Source organism: Panulirus ornatus, chromosome 10 (genome assembly GCF_036320965.1).
Source record: "Panulirus ornatus isolate Po-2019 chromosome 10, ASM3632096v1, whole genome shotgun sequence".
In the NCBI taxonomy this organism is placed as follows: domain Eukaryota; kingdom Metazoa; phylum Arthropoda; class Malacostraca; order Decapoda; family Palinuridae; genus Panulirus; species Panulirus ornatus.
In genome coordinates this window covers 3,915,907-3,923,785 of record NC_092233.1, presented here as the reverse complement: position 1 = coordinate 3,923,785, position 7,879 = coordinate 3,915,907, and positions in this window count along the sequence as shown.

Genomic DNA, 7,879 nt, shown 5'->3' with positions numbered 1-7,879 from the left:
GAAGACAGACGACAGGAGGAGGTGAGGAAGACAGAAGACAGGAGGAGGTGAGGAAGACAGAAGACAGGAGGAGTTGAGGAAGACAGAAGACAGGAGGAGATGAGGAAGACAGAAGACAGGAGGAGTTGAGGAAGACAGAAGACAGGAGGAGTTGAGGAAGACAGAAGACAGGAGGAGTTGAGGAAGACAAGAAGAAAGAGCTATTTTGCTCTTGCTTTATTTCTTGACATAGATTCCTCTTTGAGCCAAGAGCTCTCTCTCTCTCTCTCTCTCTCTCTCCCCCAAACAGGAGCCCACCAGCCAAGTCTCCCCTCTCCTCCTCCTCCTCCTCCTCCCCTACACCATCCCCCCGCCACTTGGCACACGCTGACATAATCCCAGACATACGAACCACTGACTGAACCCCAGACATGAGCTAATAAGGTTTCATTAACCTCCTGGCATAAAGTAGGCAGCTTTTTCAACCCCTCCCCTGACGTATATTACGGAGGTTCTCCTAACCCTACTCATAATAGTGAGTTTTTTTTTTTCCTTTACGTACCCTAGATATGTGGGTTGGAGGTTCATTGAACCCCAGGGGTACGCGTTGCTTGGGTTGTGGCGTCTTTGGACATCACCTGCTGAGGTTGGGAAGGTAAGGTGGTGATCTGGTGTTATGTCTACACTTTGTCCAACCTCAGGTGAGCTCCTAACCCCAGGTGAACTCCCAACCCTAGGTAAGCTCCCAACCCCAGATAAACTCCGAACCCCAGGTGATCTCCCAGCCCCAGGTGATCTCCCAGCCCCAGGTGAGCTCCCAACCCTAAGTAAGCTACCAACCCCAGGTGGGCTCCCAACCCCAGGGGAGCTCCTAACCTCAGGTGAACTTGCAGTCTCGATCACATCCAGCTCCTCCTGCCCACCACTATGACGAACTCCTAAGTCTTAAATGACAACGTTGAGTCATTATGACCTCGAACTCGCGGGTCATCCTCGCCAGGTCAGGAGCTCTGACGGAATCATATGAAGTGTTATAAGGAAGATGTTAAGTTTTACCGTAGTATTAGTGAGTATTAGGGAGGAAGTAATGTCTATAGGGCTTAGGGAAAGGGGGAGAGAAGAGGGGGGGGGGGGTGTGTGTTAGATTTTTTGGGTGTCCACTATTCTCTAACGGCGGGGTTTAAATAGTCCACAACAACACAGAAGGTCAGGAAAGGTCACGGCAGCAGCTGGTATGGCTCGTCTTTCATCTTCAACAAAGAAGGTCAAGAAAGGTCAAGGTGTGACAGCTGGTGTTGGTGGTGGGAGTATGATAATGTCATCATCTTTATTTAGACATACATCATCATGAGAAGCGTCTGGGGTTCTTCATGTCCTCGCCATACACGCCACAATTGCGCCCTTATCATTGTGAGCAAAGTTGTACTCACATACACCCTCACAATACTGGTATATCCCCCTTTCCACCTCCATACCTTCCGTATCGAAACGACATGATCAAAATATCTATGATTGTCTCCATCACGAAGGAAAGATGATGAAGAAAACGGGATACGGTTATGATTTATCTTTATGCTTTATTCATTGTAAAACACAGTAAAGTGTTATTCATTTTTTTTCAACGAGAAGACGGAACGTTAATCCAAGAATCTATTAAGCACACACACACACACACACACACACACACACACATATATACTACATTTGTATATAAGGTTTTGATAAGCTATTTTTCATAAATCAAATAAAACAAATTCAAAAACACCGTCTCAAGCGAACAGCTGAGCACCGACCAACGCCACAAGCAGTACGGAGAAGCTAACATGCTTTAGCTGAACGCTAACCAATATCACAAGCTATACTGAGCAGCTAACATGTTTTCTAAGCAATAATCTTGTGTTTTATCCACCGCTGTGGCTTAATGTCAACAGACATTGTATATATATATATACGTGTAAAAGCCGCGGCATCAGACGTGCACAGAACATTAGCTGGGACGTAAATTTACGTAATGGACCATCCGTTTAGTTCAACACCCCGGGCGTGGCTGCGCCGGGCAGACCCAGCTATCAGAACACGTGCCTGGCTCTTGTACGTACGTGTGTGTGTGTGTGTGTGTGTGTGTGTGTGTGTGTGTGTGTGTGTACCTCTTTCCTCACCAGTATCTCTCCCATTTTCTTTACCACGAACACAGCAAGTCTCTCATCCCCTCCCCCCCACACACACCAACACACACACACACACACACACACACACACACACACACACACACACACACACACGTCACTTACATGCACCACATACACACTCGGCCAACAAACCTAACCTCCACATTACAGAGATAGCATCCCCTTAGAACCCTCCCACACACACACACACACACACACACACACACACACACACACACACACATACATTTATTTATAAGGCACATGGACCTGATGAAGTCTTTCCATATGTAGTCAAGGAGTGTGGAGAAACACTTGACAGGTTACTTGAAGAACTGTCTAAAAAAATCGTTGGAGGATGGTGTAGTTTCAATGGAGTGGGAGTGAGGAAATGTCGTCGTGCATATCTTTTAAGAGAGGAGGTAATGAAGTTGCAATGAAATACAGACCAGTGTGTCTCAAGCGAGTGTGGGCTGTACAATGCTGGAAAAGATAAACAAACAACAATTGGATGTTTAATTGCGAAGGAGAAACAACTTAAGCGAAAGTTAGGATAAAAGAACAGAGACCCTGTGTGAGAAATATACTAGACGTTTATGACAGAGTGAAGTCTGTGTACGCGAAATTGGGATGGATATAGGCTGCGTTTCTTGACTGCTGAGAGGCATATGATACCACTCGACACTAGAAGTCTTCTGAGGTACTGGAATTCCAGACAGGCTTAAGGGCTGGGTTTAGGTGAGGGTGGAGACTCCTTCGAAGGGTCGACAGTTATGTAAGTGGAATGGAAGGAAGGACGCATGTTAGAGGGATCCTTTCTAAGTTGTATCGGTAGATGAATGGCGTGCTGCAGGGTATAGCCCAGGTCCGCTGTTATTCTTGACTTATGAATGCCTGCACAGAAGGACTGGATCCATATCTTATCCAAATATGGATTGGTGGATGGTGCTCAAGTTATGATAGAAGAAACGAATGATTAGAAATATACCAACTTAACAAAGAGACTTCAGCAAGCAGCAGATGTGGTCAGGTACGTGGCTCATGAAGTTCAGCCAAGTCAAATTCAAAGTAATGATGCTGGAACGCAACGGAACATGACCCAAATAGGAATATAGTTGAGTTGAAAAGAAACTACATGAACTGGGAATTTCAGGTTACCCATAGTACCAAAACTAATGCCAGAGCATCACGTTGGAAGATGATGTATCGAGGTATATTATCTGCCAGTTGATAACATTGTTTTAAAGCTGATACGACGATGTTCATTTAACTTTCTTGCAGCTTATATTAGATCTACATTAGCGTATGCATCTCAGGTTTGGTCATTTACCTTCAGCTAAGCGTTCAGAGCTAGCAGAGAAGGTCTAAAGGAACAAAAAGCAAGAGAACTCAGCTACAGGGAGAGAGTAGAGGCTACGATGTTGCTCAATAGGAGAGCCAAGAATGAAGAGAGACGTGGCGACAGCTCTCAAGATCCTCGTTTCGATTGACAGTCTTGATGAATGGGGTTGTTGAGGTCTGGAATAAGTTAGGAATAAGTTCAGGTATGAGCCAGTGACTGGAGACAATATAGAGGAGTTTAAGAAGTCGTATGAGAGGAGAGAAAGTTCAAGAGATGGCGCCAGTCTCTCGAGTGTATAACTCTCTCCCGGTACAGGACAAATAGGTAGTCGCAAATTGGTGGGTACACAAGAACCATCCACCTCCCCAAGCTTAGGCATGTCCACCCTCCCTCAGTACATACACACACACCATCCCTGGTCCTCCCCATCACACACACACACACACACACACACACACTCGGGCTTCCGTGGTGTAGTGGTTACCTTTACTGACTATGAGTCAGCACGGGCCTGCCCGAGGTCGGACATGAATGTGTTCGAATCCTGGGCGCGGCAGTTGGCCCACAGCCAATCCCAGTTGTTCATCCTCTCCACAGGGCTGGTCGATAGATAAGCACCTGGCTTAGGCTGATGTGTGTGTGTGTGTGTGTGTGTGTGTGTGTGTGTGTGTGTGTGTGTACTCTTACAGGAGTGGAGATATGGTGTGATAACAAGCGAGGCAACATGAGTATAAAAACTCTCTCCCCGTAACAAAAATGGTAATCAAATAGCAGTCACACACACACACACACACACACACACACACACACACACACACAGCCACGAGACAACTCCCCCCCCCCCTCCCCGCCGCCCCCCGCCCGCCAGCACACACGTCCTCCCTGAGTGACAGCGTTAGCGGCAAGGTGGTGTTCCCTGGCACTCAGCTGTTATCTGGCCGGGCGCCTTTGAACGCCCGGAGATCAAAGACCACCGAGTCCTAAATACCCGCTAATACGTCGTTCACATACTGTCTGGTCTGGGCCGACACACACACACACACACCCGCCCACTCCAGTCCTGGAGGCCTTAATGATGCCGACCTCCTCTCCTCCTACCCTCCTCCTCCTCCTGTCCTCCTTCTCCACCTGTCCTCCTCCTCCTCCTCCTGTCCTCATCCTCCTCCTCCTGTCCTCCTCCTCCTCCTGTCCTCTTGTTCTCCTTCTCTCCTGTCTACCTTCTCTCCTGTCCTCCTCCTCCTCCTGTCCTGCTGTCCTCCTCCTCCTCCTCCTGTCCTCTTCCTCCTCCTGTCCTTCTCCTCCTCCTCCTTCTGTCCTCCTCCTCCTCCTCCTTCTGTCCTCCTCCTCCTCCTCCTGTCCTCTTCCCCCTCCTGTCCTCCTCCTCCTCCTCCTCCTTCTGTCCTCCTCCTCCTCCTCCTTCTGTCCTCCTCCTCCTCCTCCTGTCCTCCTCCTCCTCCTTCAGGTGCGGTGACGAATTCGTGAGGAAATTGACTGTTTTCTTTCTTTCTTTCTCCTCTCTCGTCTGTGTAGACGTGTTGTTGTGTCGTTTGTCTTAAGAGAATTATCTGGAAGTTGGTGAGAGGAGGGGGATCATCCATCTTGGGGGGGGGGTGTCATCCATCTCGGGGAGGGGGTTGCTTACTGATAGCCAGAGATAACGAAAAGATAAGAAAATGACACGAATGATATTTTTTTTGGGTGGGGATATAGTTAAAAAAAACGTGTCCATTAAGGAGAGAGAGAGAGAGAGAGAGAGAGAGAGAGAGAGAGAGAGAGAGAGAGAGAGAGAGAGAGAGAGAGAGACTGGCTTGTTTAGTTTCCGTCAAGGTGTCACTAATTTCAGGGGTGAGGTGGTGGTGGTTTACAGTCATGCCCAGCGAGGCGTGGTGGCTCCCTCCTCACCCAGCGAGCCACCACAGGAGGAGGGGGGAACTTTGAGCATTTCTGAAGACCCAGACCTCCAGAGAACCAGGACCGTCTCTCTCTCTCTCTCTCTCTCTCTCTCTCTCTCTCTCTCTCTCTCTCTCTCTCTCTCTCTCTCTCTCTCTCTCTGATTGAAGTGTCTCAGTATTAGGAATGTGATTTTGACGATGGATTGCCACACCTGACTATTTATTCTGAAGATGGGTTGCCACACAGCTGATGAGTTGCCACACTTGATAGTCTATTCTGTAGTTGGGTCGCCACACCTGACAATTTTTCATTAAGATGGGTTGCCACCTTTGACAGAATGATAGAAAATGGTTTGTCATCAAAAGAATTCTCTTCAGAAAATGGGATGTCATGCTTGCGAATTTATCCTTGAGAAAATCATGCCGACCGTTCACAATTCATTGGTGAATCTCCTTGCTGAATATTGTGTTCAGTTTCGGTCACTTTACTTGAGGACAGATTTTGGCAGCATGGAGCGAGTCGAGATACCAAGATAATTCCTGGTCTGAGAAACAAACCCGATAAGAGCCAACTAAATGACACAGAATTTTGCTCGGAAAAGAGAAGGTGAAGAGGTGATCAAATACAGGGAATGATAAAAAAAAACTATTATTCGCACATTGAAAGGAAAGTCTTAACCCGTGATATTCTATTTCTTGTTTTCTAATGCTACTCCGTCGTTTCCTGCGTTCGAGGTAGCGCCAGGAACAGGCGAAGAACGGCCTTGGTCGCTCACACTGTCTCTAGCTATTATGTGTAATGCACCGAAACCACAGCTCCCTTTTCACATCCAGGCCCCACAGCCCATTCCATGGTTTACCCTGACCGCTTCATATACCTTGGTTCAGTGGATGAATGTATGAGCTATAATTTCTATAAATGTTCCAAAGGCTCGCATAAATATGATTCTAAAATAGTCCAAAGCTCCACTGTTTTTGACTTCCTTATTCACTGCATTTTACCGTCAAATGATTTGTTTCGCAAGTGACAAGTGCAACTTGTTCTGTTACCCTTTAGTAATATGAAAGTAATTTCCTTAAGTGTTTGTTAAGATGTAATAAAGAAACCGAGTAATTAATTATTTGTATGATACAAACACAACCTCCAGAACTGTGTGACTACCATATGGCAACAGTAGCTTACGACTGCGGTTGCCTAACGTCAATTTTTTTCTGTGACACCTGCCTCACGACGCGAGTGGCGGAACAGGTGGAGATCCTGAGCCATTTTGGGCCTTGGAGACAAACTGGTTCGTGTGGGTGGGGAGTGGGGAGCTTATGGACGGCACTGATGACACACTACATACATAAATACATAAGTAACAATACAGCACATGCTACATACGTAGATACATAAGTAAATAGATGTATTTTTCCATTCTAACACATTCGCATACTCACAGATAGATATACACAGAGTCACACCCACACATTATCACAACCTTCACACACACACACACACACACACACACACACACACACACACACACACACACACACACACGTATATAAATGAACCACAAACACACTCGAGCCTTACCCAGTATAACATAAAGTCTTAGAAACTGTGTAATGGCGGGCCAATTTCTGCCAACATTTGGCGATGATTGCTTTGTTCTTTTAAAGTGGACTTTATGTAATGATACTGAACTCAATACCTTAATGTGATGACGACGGTTTCGATCTCTTACTGGGGAACTTACAATATGAAGAGCATGGTATTCGATCATTTACTTGGGACTGTAGAATAGGATCAGAAAGGTTTTGATTCCTTAAAAAGACCACAGGGAAGTTATTCGCTTCATAATCATAAGCAACGTTCAAGGTTCGGTTTCAAGCGTTTCCAAGACCCATCAGGAGTGCATGACACAGGTTTCCATTCCCTGAGGAAGCCACTGGATGTCTGTCTGATAGAATGCAACTCTTTCTCTGATGTTTATCAACATATTTCTTCTGTGCTTGTGTGACCTGGATCATTGATGTGATAAGACAGCAACGCAGCCATTGGTTTCTGAGAGATTGATAGATAGATAGATAGATAGAGAGAGAGAGAGAGAGAGAGAGAGAGAGAGAGAGAGAGAGAGAGAGAGAGAGAGAGAGAGCTGGGTCAGCAGCGCTGGAACTATGAAAGCAACGGAGGGAGTCGAGATCAGGTCTTCTACAAAACACATTTCTGTCTCGCCTCGCCAACTTGTCAATACCAGTATTCCATGACTGGCTTAAGGAAGACATAGGACGCCCAGGACGAGGCATGATCCCGTTATTGTGTTGGTGGGGCGCCCTAGGGGTCCAAGCCGCCATGGTTACTTCCCTGATTACGTCGCCTGGCTTTGAGTTAACCTCCTCGTAGGGCAGATGGTCCTCCCACAGGGCTTTTCTTCAGTCAGTCTCTCTCTCTCTCTCTCTCTCTCTCTCTCTCTCTCTCTCTCTCTCTCTCTCTCTCTCTCTCTCTCTCTCTC